The following is a 13,956-nucleotide window of genomic DNA, read 5'->3' as shown; positions in this document are numbered from 1 at the left end:
TTTGTTTTTCTTATCCACTAAAGGTTCAGGCCTCTTTCACACTGTATGCTGAAAAGCTGATGCATTTTAAAGGACAACTGTAGTGAGAGGTATATGGAGGCTGTCATATTTACTCCCTTTTATGTAATACCAGTTGCCTGGCTGTCCTGCTGAACCTCTGCCTCTAATACTTATAGCGATAGACCCTGAACAAGCATGCAGCAAATCAGGTTTTTCTGACATTATTGTCAGATCTGACAAGATTAGCTGCCTACTTTTTTCTGGTGTGATTCAGACACTACTGCAGCCACATACAGTAGATCATCAGGTCTACCAGGCAACTGTTATTGTTTAAAAGGAAATAAATATGGCAGCCTCACATTCTTCTCTCTACAGCTGACCTTTAACTGATCAGTTCCAGAATAGTGGATTTTGAAAAAGCTTTATACACATATAGGGCTTGATTCACTAAGACAAATAGCATGCCTTATCAGAGATAACACGCCTTATCAAAGTTACATGTCCTATCAGAATAGCATAACGAACTTATGCCTGCTAATTGGCAATGACGAGAGCTCCACTCATCCTGCCTTGAGCCCCTGCGGGTTCGTAATGCTTGCTGTGCTACTCTGATAAGGCATGTTAACTTTGATAAGGCATGCTATTTGTCCTATTGAATCAAGCCCATAATGTGAATTGAGCCATTGGGAAACATGGACATTACCTTCATCTGGGCTGCATGGCGGTTGCCCGTTCAGTTATATCTGACAGCTACTGAAACGGTGTGAAAGGACCCTTCATCTTCTTGAGCACTAATTATATCTATACAATAAATAGCAACAAGCGCTCTACAGTAGACAAACCGTCTTAAATCTAAACAAACCAGTTCATCCAAATGTTAGTTATAGTCTTCTGTTCGCATAAATCTTCACTTCTTCATAAAGCTTCTCAGAACCTCATGATTCACAGGAGATCAAAAAAGAGAAAGCAAAAAACAAAAACAAAAACACGTATTTAGTGAAGTCCTGTAGAATCTAGTTATTCATACAGATCCACCACAGATTTCCTCCAGTGATCGTGTTATACACTCCTCCACCACCATAAAGTAACTCTATACGCTCACCAGATATTATGGCTGACCAATTACAGACAGCAAATTGGCTCAAATCCACCAGCGCTAGCAGCTTCTCACTGGATAAACTCTGTTGTCACCATCTCAGCATACGCTCCACAAAACAAAAGAACGCATACATAGCATAAAATCTTCTAAAACTATATATTATTTTTTTTTTCCTCTTTTTTTCTCTTTTTTTGATCTCCTGTGAATCATGAGGTTCTGAGAAGTTTTATGAAGAAGTGAAGATTTATGCGAACAGAAGACTATAACTAACATTTGGATGAACTGGTTTGTTTAGATTTAAGACGGTTTGTCTACTGTAGAGCGCTTGTTGCTATTTATTGTATATAATCAAGAGACTAACCTGTCTATTGCGAAGCGCTACTGCTGAGCTATATTGGTAATTATATTAGACCATTAGAAGGTTAGAGCGCACTTGCCACTTTAATACCACTAATTATATCTATCTCATCCTATACTATGCTCTAAAAGTCACAAAGTTGCAAGATTTAATTTACTATTTAAAGTGATATTCCTGGATTAAAACTAAAATATATGCAATGCAGCACAGTGAATCACACTGATAGCAGATTTGCTGTAGACGTAACATATCACAAAAATGTTTTCAAAAAACAGTGACAACATAATCTCCAAGTCCATCTGCTTCAGTGCTCTCCCTATGGGGGAAGATACTTACATTCTTCTGAGAAATCACACACCCATTTACAACCTTCCTTAAAGGGGGATTCAACTCTGACATAACATTCAGTAAAACCATGTTTTCCTACTTTTTATTACCCATGCAGTTAACATATTTGCTTTTGTGCACTATATAATTGTCTGTTTACAAATTACAAGTTCCCAAAGTACAATTAATCTGCAGTGAAAGGTGCTATTGTAATTTATTGCAAAGCTGTTGTATTTATATATATTACAATGTATCCAGTGAGAACGTCTGTCAAACTCAAGCTAGAATGTTACTGGTGGTTACAGATCAGTTTTGTCAATTATTTATTTATTTATATGGAATTCTTCATATCTCCCAATCTGCCCATCAACTGGTTTCCAACCACTAGAAGCAAGCATTGGAAAGGTCTTGTTAAGAGCATCCAGCCAAGTCTGTTGCAGCAGTTGAGCCAGATACTACGCTTCATCTCACAGTTGGCAAACACCATACAGGTGTCAAATACAACCATCTATTTGAATGATCTTACTGGGTTACATGTAGAGGATAACAGGTGATGGTTAATTTATAGGTGATTGGAACTACGTAATTAGACTTGGTAAGGCCACTTGGCAAGAATGAGCGGCTGACTCTATACATGAAGACGAGGAGCTGGTGTTAAGCAGTGTTGCTTGCAAATTCTCGCCAAAGTAATTTTCGCATCAAAAATGCTATTTGAATACATTGTATTTTTGCAGTATGGTCAAAAGAAACTAATTTTTCTTTCCGATGCAAAAAAACGTTTAGCATAAAATTACACAAATAATTTGAATAATCACAAACCTATTGCAAAATGATTTTCGATGCCATTTGTGCTCAAAGCCAAATTTTACATTATTTTTGTGAAAATTATTGCAAGAAGAATATCGGCATTTTCTCTCATTACTGGTGGTGAAGTGTTAGTTAAGTAGTAGAGTGCAAATAAGACTGAGCTCCCCCACAGACTCTGCTAGCAACATGGAGACTGCAAGCAATGTACGGTGAAAACCTCCACCAACAAGAAAGGGGCCATATTACAATGAAGGCTTTTGATGGAAACTGAAGGTCCCGGAGAAGAACCATGCACAACTCCCCTGTCTTTAATGGATTTTTAAATTTTACACACTGGGACAATTTATGTGGAATCTCAGGAGACCCCAATATCTGACCACTCCCAATTCAAGGCATAGGACCAACACACCATAAAACCTTGTTCCTATGATTGGACATCCAACCATGCCCACCAGTTAAAGAGATGGGACTCTTCAAGCTGAGAGGAGCTACGTTCCTCCTCCATTTTTGAAGCAAAACCCCCTTCACGAGAGACTCCTGGACTTTTTGAGGGGTGCCACACAGCGGCTAACATGAGAGGTACATCTCATGTTGATTTTGTTTTTTAATGATTATGTTGTGCAGTAAGCGGGTAATACATGTGCAGGGTTCCACAGCTTACTATAGTATTTCTGCATCAACCCCACTCTTTGTTTCAAGGTTACAGCACATGATGCTATGTAATAAACTCCTAGACGTTTTTTTCAACTCACTTTCTTTTTCTCCCAAGTTTTCTCCTAGGAGATAGTTTTTTGTTTAGTTTTTTTACTTTTTAGCACTCTGGAATTCAAAAGGTAGTTAAATAAAACAACTGACAAAATTATTCTGTATTTTGTATTACAAAGTATTTTGTTGCTTGCTGATAGCTTAAAAGGCATTTTATTGATAAGGTGTAGAATATATATATGTTACGGCCAGAACCCGAAGTGTGGCCACTTCGGGTTCTGGCTGGCCAATGTGCGAAGTGGTCGCAGCGCAGCGGCCAATGTTAGAAATGTAATGTTTCAATGTATTAAAACCTGCTCAATTTCATGAAATGCAGCCGGCGGCAATGTAATAGATGAAGCCGCCGGCTTTTCGCACTGTCTCTTCTCCTCCTCCTCCCCCCCCCCACCTCTCTCTCCTCTCCCTGCCTCCTATACAACATACGGAGCAGCCGGCGGAGACACGCGTGTCCCCGAGAGTCGTTCGTCGTGGGAGGGGAATCCTGCCGTTCCTGCAGAGTGGGTGCTGGCAGAAGCAACGTCTGCAGCCTCCCCGCTCTGCTTCCCCTGCCGCGACGAACGACTCTCCGGGACACGCATTGTCCCCGGCTGCTCGGTATGTTGTATAAGAGGCAGAGAGAGGCGGGGGGGGGGGGGAGGAGGAGGAGAGGAGACAGTGCGAAAACCGGCGGCTTCATCTATTACATTGCCGCCGGCTATATTTCATGAAATTAAGCAGGTTTTAATACATTGAAACATTACATTTCTAACATTGGCCGCTGCGCTGCAGCCACTTTGCACATTGGCCGGCCAGAACCCGAAGTGGCCACACTTCGGGTTCTGGCCGTAACATATATAAGAAATCTGAGGAGAAAAAGTAATTGAATAGGGACCCCAGTCTCTTTCACGTGTAAATTCCAAATCTATCAATTGTACTGATGATGGTGGAATCTTTGAACATACTTAGGAAAGATAGGGTTATCTGCTACAAGATCAAGTTGTACATTATACTGCAACGTCAGGAATTATTACATACTACTACTATACAGTGTCAGGTTAAAGTGGTATACAACTCATGACATAACATTCAATAAAATGTGTTGTCCTACTTCTTATTACCCATACAGTTATTATATTTACTTTTGTGCACAAGTAATATTGTCTGTCTACAAATTACAAGGTTCCCAAATTACAGTTTATCTGCTCTGAAAGCGGTCATAGCACTTTATTCAAAGATTCTAATATATGAATACAGCAGCTATCTAGTGATAATTTCTTATATGTCTCTGCTTGTCAGCTCTGTACAGTTCCGTTTCAGCATGTGGCTGGCTGTAACTAATTGTAGCAACAGAGGAATGTAAACAAAATATAATGTTATGACCTCTTCGGCTGCGGATCATAAGCCGAAGGAGTTTTCCACTGCAGAACGAAGTACTGTTTTTAACTGTTTGAATGCTGTTCTACTCTATTTTTCTTGTGGTAGTAGGTTTAAAGAGGAACGGTTGCGAAAATCTTAGAATGTAAAACACATACAAATAAGAAGTACATTTCTCCCGAGTAAAAAGAGCTATGAATTACTTTTCTCCTATGTTGCTGTCACTTACAGTAAGTAGTAGAAATCTGACATTACCGACAGATTTTGGACTAGCCCATCTTCTCATAGGGGGTTCTCAGGGTTTTCTTTATTTTTAAAAGCACTGAGTGAATGGCAGTTCCGTCCAGCTGCCAAAATAGTATGCAGCGACCAGGGAGGCTGGCCAGCGTCTTTGTATTAATCATTTTCAGGGAACGTCTTTATAAAGAATAAAGGCCATACTGAGAATCCCCTATAGAGAGATGGACTAGCCCAAAATCAGTCGGTAATGTCAGATTTCTACTACCTACCGTAAGTGACAGCAATATAGGAAAAAAGTAATTTATGGCTCATTTTCTCTGGAAGAAATGTACTTCTTATTTGTATGTGTTTAAAATTTTAAGATTTTCGCGATGATTCCTCTTTAAGGCTTTAAATAATCTTTTAATGCAAAGAGTAAATGCTGAGCTTCAGACTACTTTAAATCATAATGTACTATAAGGTCTGGCAGCATTATGCCATGCAAGGTCAGGTAGTATTTCATACCATTAGGACTAGGGATGAGCGCACAGATTCCGTACAATTCTGAATTCTGACCTTCCACCTCAGAATTTTGCAATTTCAAGTTGAAAAGCAGAACTTGGAATTTATGGTATTCTGACGCACACATTCTGAAAGTTTAGCAAAGGTTTGTTTGTGTAATGCAAAAATAGCGAAAAAAATGAAAAACATTTGAGAACCGCTGTAAGTGGGCACGTCTACTGAGCATGATCTAGGGATGTCAATGGGAAAATTTGCAACAAATTACAATTATTTTGAGATTTTTGCAATTCTCACAAGCTCAGAATTCAGCAATTCTGACCGTTCCTAGTAAGGAAGAGATCCGACTCTTTGATATAACATAATGGAACATTAAAAATTGTCAGGTCAGGCAGTATTACACACTTTAAAATCACTCAGGACATAAATAAGATGTTAATACATGCTCTTATAATATCCCGTTTGGACTTTTTGTAATATACTACTTCGCGGACTACCAACTAGCAGACCGGCACCGCTCCAATCTCGGCTGCTCGTCTCATTCATCTTTCTTCTTGCTCTTCCTCTGCTCTGGCTCTCTGTAAAGCTCTAAGCTGCCAATTAACCAGAGGATCCAGTTCAAACTCTTAACCCTAACCTACATAGCTCTCCACAATCTATCTTCCCTGTACATCTCCTCACTGGTTTCCAAATACCAACACAACCGCAATCTCAGATCTGCACATGACCTCTCCACTAGAATTACCCCTCGCATTCACGTATATAAGATTTCTTACGTGCTTCATCCCTCCTCTGGAATCCCCTGCCACAATACATCTGTCACTACCCAACCTTTGATATATTTAAACGTGCCCTCAAAACTCACTTTTTACATCAAGCCTACGCTCTACCTTAGGCCAGTTCATCTGTTGACCTCTGGCTAAGTTGTATTCCAACTAGATGACCTAAAACACACACTGACTCTAGGTATGACTATTGTATACTAACCCACCAGTTGTTCCCCCCTGTTCCTTTAGATTGTAAGCTCACAAGGGCAGGGCCTTCTCTAACCTTTTCATGTCTTGGGATTTGTTACATTATTTATTCATATTAATGTTGTCACTGTAATTACCAATTCTGTATTTTGTCACCAATTCTGTATTTCATATATTGGTGTACACCATTGTCTATATTATTATGTACCCCATGTTGGTTTCTTACCATGTATGGCATCATGGAATACTGTATGCTAGTGCTTTATAAATCAATATTAATAATAGCACTATGCACTGTAAGGTCATGGAGATTTATACAATCTTAAGTCAGAGAACATTTTATATTGTAGGTCGGGGAGTATTATACAATGTAAAGGCAATGGGGTGTTATATAATACAGACAAAGGTATACACCAACATATGAAAAACAGAGTTGGTACAAAATACAGAATCAGTACAAAGCACAGAATTGGTTAATAACAGTGACAAAATTAATATGAATAAATGTGTAACAAAATCCAAAACACGAAAGGGAGAGAGAACCCTGCCCTTGTGAGCTTACACTCTAAAGGAAAGTCTAATAGAAATGTAAATGTAATTAAGTCTAGTTAAAATACATTAAAATTAGGTATAGTTGCAAGTTTGGTGTGGGGACAATAGAAGATGTATCATGTGATTAGGCCGTGGGTTCTGGAGTGAGTTGTGGGCTCTGTGTTATCTTATTGAAAGGGTTAATACTAGCTTAAGGGGTATTTTAGAATACAAGTTAAAGTTACCCTCAGCATTATTATATGCTAGGAGTATTTTATGATAAGGGTTAAAGTCAGGGCCAACTCCAGTCACAGAGAAATAAGTGCATTAAAGGGAACCCTGATAAACAACTAAACTATGCTACCTGATCTGGGGGCTGGGCTGATCAGGTAGCTGCAACCCCTGCCGTTCTCCTCCACTTCGTTGGCCTGTACGCTCTCACTTTCGATTTCGTGACCCCCGGGGCACAGAGCAGCGTGCAGGGAGGCGGGGGAGCAGCAGGGGGCGCGCCAAGGAGAGACAGAGCTGCCCAATGGCAGCTGGGAAAGCCTGCAGGAATACCCCCAGTGGATGTTTAAGCAGGGAATACCTCTCTCTTCCCTTACCCTATGGAATAGCAGAAATCATTGTCGCCAATTTTGGAGGGTTTTAGCTGGGGGGGGGGGGGGGGCAGAGACCGCCGCTGTGGGGGGGGGGGGACACAGAGGCATGTCTTGAAGCAGGGAACATGTCTCGGTGTCTCGTCTCCCGCCCCCCCCCCCCCCCCCCCCCCACAGCTGTACCACCTCAGGTACCCTTTAAGCACGGAGGTCCTCTTTTGAAGATTTTCTATGGAGCCCAATAACTTCAACATACTCCATCAGAAAAAGGAACATGTTTGAAGCAGAATATTGAAGCAGGAATTAGCAAACATTGCAGCTAGTTTACTGTCTGCAAATAACAAAGTAACAGCTTACACTGTACATACCAGAGGTAACATGTAGATATTATAAAATTAAGCTGAAATCAATGACGCAAGTACATCACATTAGTGATTAAGGTCTCATCAAAAGACATTTTAACAAACTTAAGTATAAGTAGGCTAAGCTTAGGGTGATGGGTAAATGGTCAGCTCTTTTGCATTACAGCTCTAGTGTGTTGGGTTACAGGACACAGTCTATATCCTACCTAATAAAAGCCCTGGGAACTTCGTCCATGGGCTGCATCCGTGTCAGGCGGCAAGTGCGCAGGCGTGGAGCAGTGGCCGTCCACTTGGGCATGCAGACATGCGCGAGCAGCCACGTGCGCCGTCTGTCAATCTAGAGCCTGTTTTTTAAGTGGGCCTGATTGACTAGTACTGTATAATTTGCATGTTCTCTCTGTGATTTTGTGCGTTTGCTCCAGGCATTCTGTTTTCCTACAGCATCCCACAGTTGTATTGCCTTAGGCTGGTTTCACACCAGGACTTTGATTTTTAGGGGACGTTATGGTCGCATAACGTGCCCCTAACGCAACGCCTGGTGGTGCGGGAGAGGACGTTAGAGTGAGCCGCCTAACACGGCTCTATCCACATAAGGTCTCCCAGAGTGGCGCTGATTGGCCGGCGGGACCTTGTGATGCGGAGTGAGACACTCCGCATCACGTGTTCCCGCTGGCCAATCAGCAGCCGCCAGTGCAGTGCATATTAAGTAGCCATGTGCGCTCATACTGTAGCGGCATCTCCCCGCCTCCTCTCGCCCCCCCACTGAGCATGTGCAAACAGTCTAACGCGGCTTAGCCGCGTGTAAAGTACTGCATGCAGTATGTTATGTAGACGTACTGCGTTACAATGTAACGCAACGTGGGCACTGTGAACAGCCTATTGATTTTTCATTGCTGTGCGGTGGGGTGCGTTACAGGCTGCTCTAACGTGCGCCTGTAACGTCCCACTGTGAAACCAGCCTTAGGTTGCAGGAACAATTGACGGGACAGAGGCACATATGTGGCACTGTATAAATACAGTAGATAAATACAAATAGGCAATGTAAAAAGTGAATATATTTTTAAAGTCAGGAAGTATAAAATTTTGATATGCTATTATTATTATTGATTTATAAAACACCAACATATTCTGTGGCGCTGCACAAAGTAAGAAACAAACATGGGGTACATAATAATACAGACAATAGTGTACACCAATATACAAAATACAGAATTGGTGATTAAATACAGAATTGATACAAAATACAGGATTGGTACCGTATTTTTCGGACTATAAGACGCACTTTTCCTTGCCCAGAAGTGGGGAGAAAAAGTCCCTGCGTCTTATAGTCCGAATGCACCAATTTTTGCCCAGCACCAGCCCCTGACTGTTCCCTGTCCCGAGGTCCTGTCAGTCCCCTGTCCCTGTGTATGTCATTTTCCCTTCCTAGAACATTGAATTGTATTATTTTAGGCACTTTGCATTGCGGGGAGATCAGGACTCTGAAAACACGTGTCATCAGATTTTGCTGCCATGCGTCCGTGTTATCATGCGTCCGTGTTACCATGCGTCCGGCGATGCCCGCGTGTATCTCCCCACTTCATCTTACAGCAATGCTGGGGACTCCGCGGCAGTGACTTTGTGCATAAGGACGACTCATTGTGGAGATATACAGTGGTAACAGCCGCCAGAACAGCCACTCGGGGGTCCGCACTCGCAGCTACAGTCTCCTTTCCCTTCACTTCCGCATAGTGACGTAAGCGGAAGTGAAGGAAGGGGAGACTGTAGCTGCGAGCGCGGACCCCCGAGTGGCTGTTCTGGCGGCTGTTACCACTGTATATCTCCACAGCGAGTCGTCCTTATGCACAAAGTCACCGCCGCGGAGTCCCCAGCATTGCTGTAAGATGAAGTGGGGAGATACACGCGGGCATCGCCGGACGCATGGTAACACGGACGCATGATAACACGGACGCATGGCAGCAAAATCTGATGACACGTGTTTTCAGAGTCCTGATCTCCCCGCAATGCAAAGTGCAGCGTCTGGCAGCGGCCATTAGATGAACCTTCTTATGGATTGGTGGATACCTAGAGACAATAGGCTGCAGAAGGGAGATGGAGGAGATAAGCGCGCCGGCTAGATCAGGTGAGTTTTCCTGCAGGTGTAGTGTAATGTAGCCGGGGGGGGGGGGGGGGGGGGGAGGCAGTAGGATGTAGTGTACTGTAATGCAGCTGGGGGGAGGGGAAGCAGGGGTTATTGTAATATAGTGTGTAGTGAAGTATAATGTAACTGGGGGGGGGGGGGGGCAGCCTGGGAAGTCTAGTGTGTAGTTAATTGTAACGCAGCTGGGGGGGAGGGGCAGCAGGGGTTAGTGTAATGTAGTGTGTAGTGAAGTATAATGTAACTGGGGGGGCAGCCTGGGAAGTCTAGTGTGTAGTGAAGTGTAACAAAGCTGGGGGAGGGGCGGCAGGGGTTAGTGTAATGTAGTGTGTAGTGAAGTATAATGTAACTGGGGGGGGGGGGGCAGCCTGGGAAGTCTAGTGTGTAGTGAAGTGTAACGAAGCTGGGGGGGGAGGGGCAGCAGGGGTTAGTGTAATGTAGTGTGTAAAGTGTAATGTAGCTGGGGGGGCAGCAGGCGTTAGTGTAATGTAGTGTATAGAGAAGTGTAATGTAGCTGAGGGGGAAGGCAGCAGGAGTTAGTGCAGGTGGGTATAGTAGCTTAGAGACATCTTGGGGCAAAAAGGTCTACAAGACGCCCCTGACACAGACGCATCTAGGTTTAGTATATTTATTTTTTCCCTGATATTTGCCCTCTAAATTCAGGTGCGTCTTATAGTCCGGAGCGTCTTATAGTCCGAAAAATACGGTAATTACAGTGACAAAATTAACATGATGAATAAAATGTATTATCATTATTTAGTATTTAAATAGCGCCGACATCTTCCGTAGCCTTGTCACTAACTGTCCTTCAGAGGCGCTCACAATCTAGTCCCTCCCATAGTCATTTGTCTGTGTATGTATCATGCAGTGTATGTATTGTAGTCCAGGGCCAATTTAGGGGGAAGCCAATTAACTTATCTGTATGTTTTTGGGATATGGGAGAAAACCAGAGTGCCCGGAGGAAACCCACACAGACACGGGGAGAACATACAAACTCCTCACACTACACCACCGTGCTAACTTGTCTGTATAATGAATTCCAAGACACAAAAGGGGAGAGAGCCCTGCCCTTGCAACCTTACACTCTAAAGCAGTGATCTGCAAACCTGGCTCTCCAGCTGTTAAAGAGAACCAGAGATGAAGCACCCTCTTGTATTTTACCTTATAAATCAGTGGGAACATGACAGTAAACACCTAATCTGCCCTTTGTTTCATTGTTCTCTGTGTAATCTGACTGTTATCACGTCTGATAAGAATCCCCGACTGAGAAGTCAGGCTGCTCCGTCTAGCTTTGCTACAGAAAGATTATAGCTAAGTCTGTATTCTGTGGTGTTATTTCAAGCCCAAGCCTGCCCCCTTGTGGCTTTGCTATAATGACTCAGCAATAATCATTCCCAGCAAAGCCAGATTTAATTGCTCAGTCTGGGATTCTTGTGACTGCTGATAACAGACACTTTTAGCAGTGAGGAGGAAACAGAGAGCATGGTAAGTGTTTTCTCTAATGTTCTTACTGATATACATGGTAAAATACACAAGGGTGCTTCCTCTCTGGTTCCCTTTAAGGAACTACAAGTCCCACAATGCATTGCGGGAGTCTGACAGCCACAGTTATGATTCATAAAGGCAAATGCATTGTGGGACTTGTAGTTCCTTAACAGCTGGAGAGCCAAGTTTGCAGATCACTGATCTAAAGGAATAGGGGGGAAACAAGAGGTGGGGTAGTATACAATAAACATACATAGAGGCAGTGTGTTTTAGGATATCGAGTAGGAGAACAACTTGGCCTTAGGACAAAGTGGAACTGACCTGAGGTAGAGCAAATGCTTGTTGGAACAAGTGAGTTTTGAGAGAGCGTTTACGGTAACAAAGGTTGGAGAGTGACGGATGTGTTGTGGAGGTCATACAATTTGTAAGTTCAGATCGCATGCAGATAGCATTCAGCACGGTGGCGTAGTGCTTAGCGCTCTCGCCTTGCAGCGCTGGGTCCCCGGTTTGAATCCCAGCCAGGGCACCATCTGCAAGGAGTTTGTATGTTCTCCCTGTGTCTGTGTGGGTTTCCTCCGGGTACTCCGGTTTCCTCCCACATCCCAAAAACATACAGATAAGTTAATTGGCTCACCCTTAAATTGGCCCTAGACTACAGTACTTACACTACATAATACAAATATAGACATATGAGAATAGTAGGGATTAGATTGTGAGCTCCTTTGAGGGACAGTTGGTGACAAGACTATATATATATATATATATATATATATATATATATATATACACTGTACAGCGCTGCGTAAGATGTCGGCGCTATATAAATACTAAAATAATAAAATAAAAAATAAAATAATAATATATGGTACATTTTAAAGAGTATAAAAAGACAAAGGCTACGTTCACAGTGGTCAGTTGCATAACGCCGGCGTTATAAAGTGTTATAATGAGCGTGAACTGAAATGAAGACTGGACTTAGACTTTATTGCAAATTCTGCATGCAGCGAGTTAGAATAACACAATCTGTTAAAGGGCAGTACTATAAACAACCCCATAGGATTGTATGAGCAGTGAGTTGACATGCAGAATTATTCTGCAACACAACTCACTGAGAACAGGGCCTTAAGGTCAGATAGTATCACCAAATGTAATGCCATACAATAGATAGTATTATATATTGCTTGTCCAGGCAGGTACTGTTCTACTCCATAAGGCCAGGTAGGTAGCATAATACTTTACATTTGGTATTATCTATGGTTGGGATGCATATGGATGCAAAACAACAAATGATGCATGACATGTAATTTTTGTGCAAAAGGACTTTTCATTTCATTACACTTTACATTTATTGGACTAGTTGTATTGGACAGCAATGTTTTATTGTATATCTTAGACCACACATACATTTGCAGTGCACAGTGACTAGTTGCTGTTGTTACTACTGTGTCTAGACAAAGCCTAATATTTATCATTCTAAACTATTGGCATGCAGTATAACTTAAAGTAAATGGCTGCCTAATGCATCCTTTTTATGTATTGATTTTTCAATAATTATTGGCTTTTTATTTATGTAATCAATAGAAGACCTGTCTGCACAACTGAGCAAAAGCAGAAATGTAAGGAAAACTCAGCGTCTTTGCACGATGCATTAATCAGGAATAATATTAATTAATACAATAATCATTTTTTTTTTCTTCCGAAAAAGTCAGTTGTGCAACTTATGCTTTTTGAATGTATCAGGAGATAACTAGCACAACAGATTTGATTTACAGTTCCAAAGAAGACAGGGGGAGGAGCATGGTGGGGTAGTGAATAGCACTCTCCCTTGCAGCGCTCAAATCCCAGCCAGGGAATTATCCGCATGGAGTTTGTATGTTCTCCCCATGTCTGTGTTTTCTCCCACATCCCAAAAACATACAGATAAGTTAATTTGCTTCTCCTATAAAATTGGCCCTAGACTACAATGGACATAGGACTATGGTAGAGATTAGTTTGTGAGCTCCTCAGAGGGACATTTAGAGAAAATTATATATATATATATATATATATATATATATATATATATATATATATATATATATATATATATATATATACATACACACCGTGTGCAGAACTGAAGAAGTTAGTGCTATATGAATACTAAATAGTAATAATATTAATAATGATAATACAGTAGTAGGAGGCAGGCATATCTCTAAAGACAACAGAATGGCTTGGCTCTGCCAGGGGAGTGGGGGGGGGGGGTGATCTGGTATTGCTAAACACAGCAGGTGTTAAAAAAGAAAGGTCTGTTTAAAATCATTTCATGAAAGTCTTTATCGAAGTTTTTTTTTTTTTTAATTTTAAATTATTTTTAATAATGATCTTGCAAAACAGATTATACACAAGGATAAACTGTTATTCAGGGATTAATTGCAG

The 13,956-nt window shown here is 41.8% G+C and overlaps 1 long non-coding RNA gene across 6 annotated transcripts in view; it reads right to left on the bottom strand.

Moving 5' to 3' along the window:
• LOC137547222 (uncharacterized) overlaps nt 1-13,956 on the bottom strand; it is a 562,452-nt gene that overhangs the window by 232,010 nt on the left and 316,486 nt on the right. The window lies entirely within an intron of this gene.

This window comes from Hyperolius riggenbachi, chromosome 2, assembly GCF_040937935.1.
Source record: "Hyperolius riggenbachi isolate aHypRig1 chromosome 2, aHypRig1.pri, whole genome shotgun sequence".
Classification (NCBI taxonomy): Eukaryota; Metazoa; Chordata; class Amphibia; order Anura; family Hyperoliidae; genus Hyperolius; species Hyperolius riggenbachi.
This window is presented reverse-complemented; position numbering and strand designations above follow the sequence as displayed.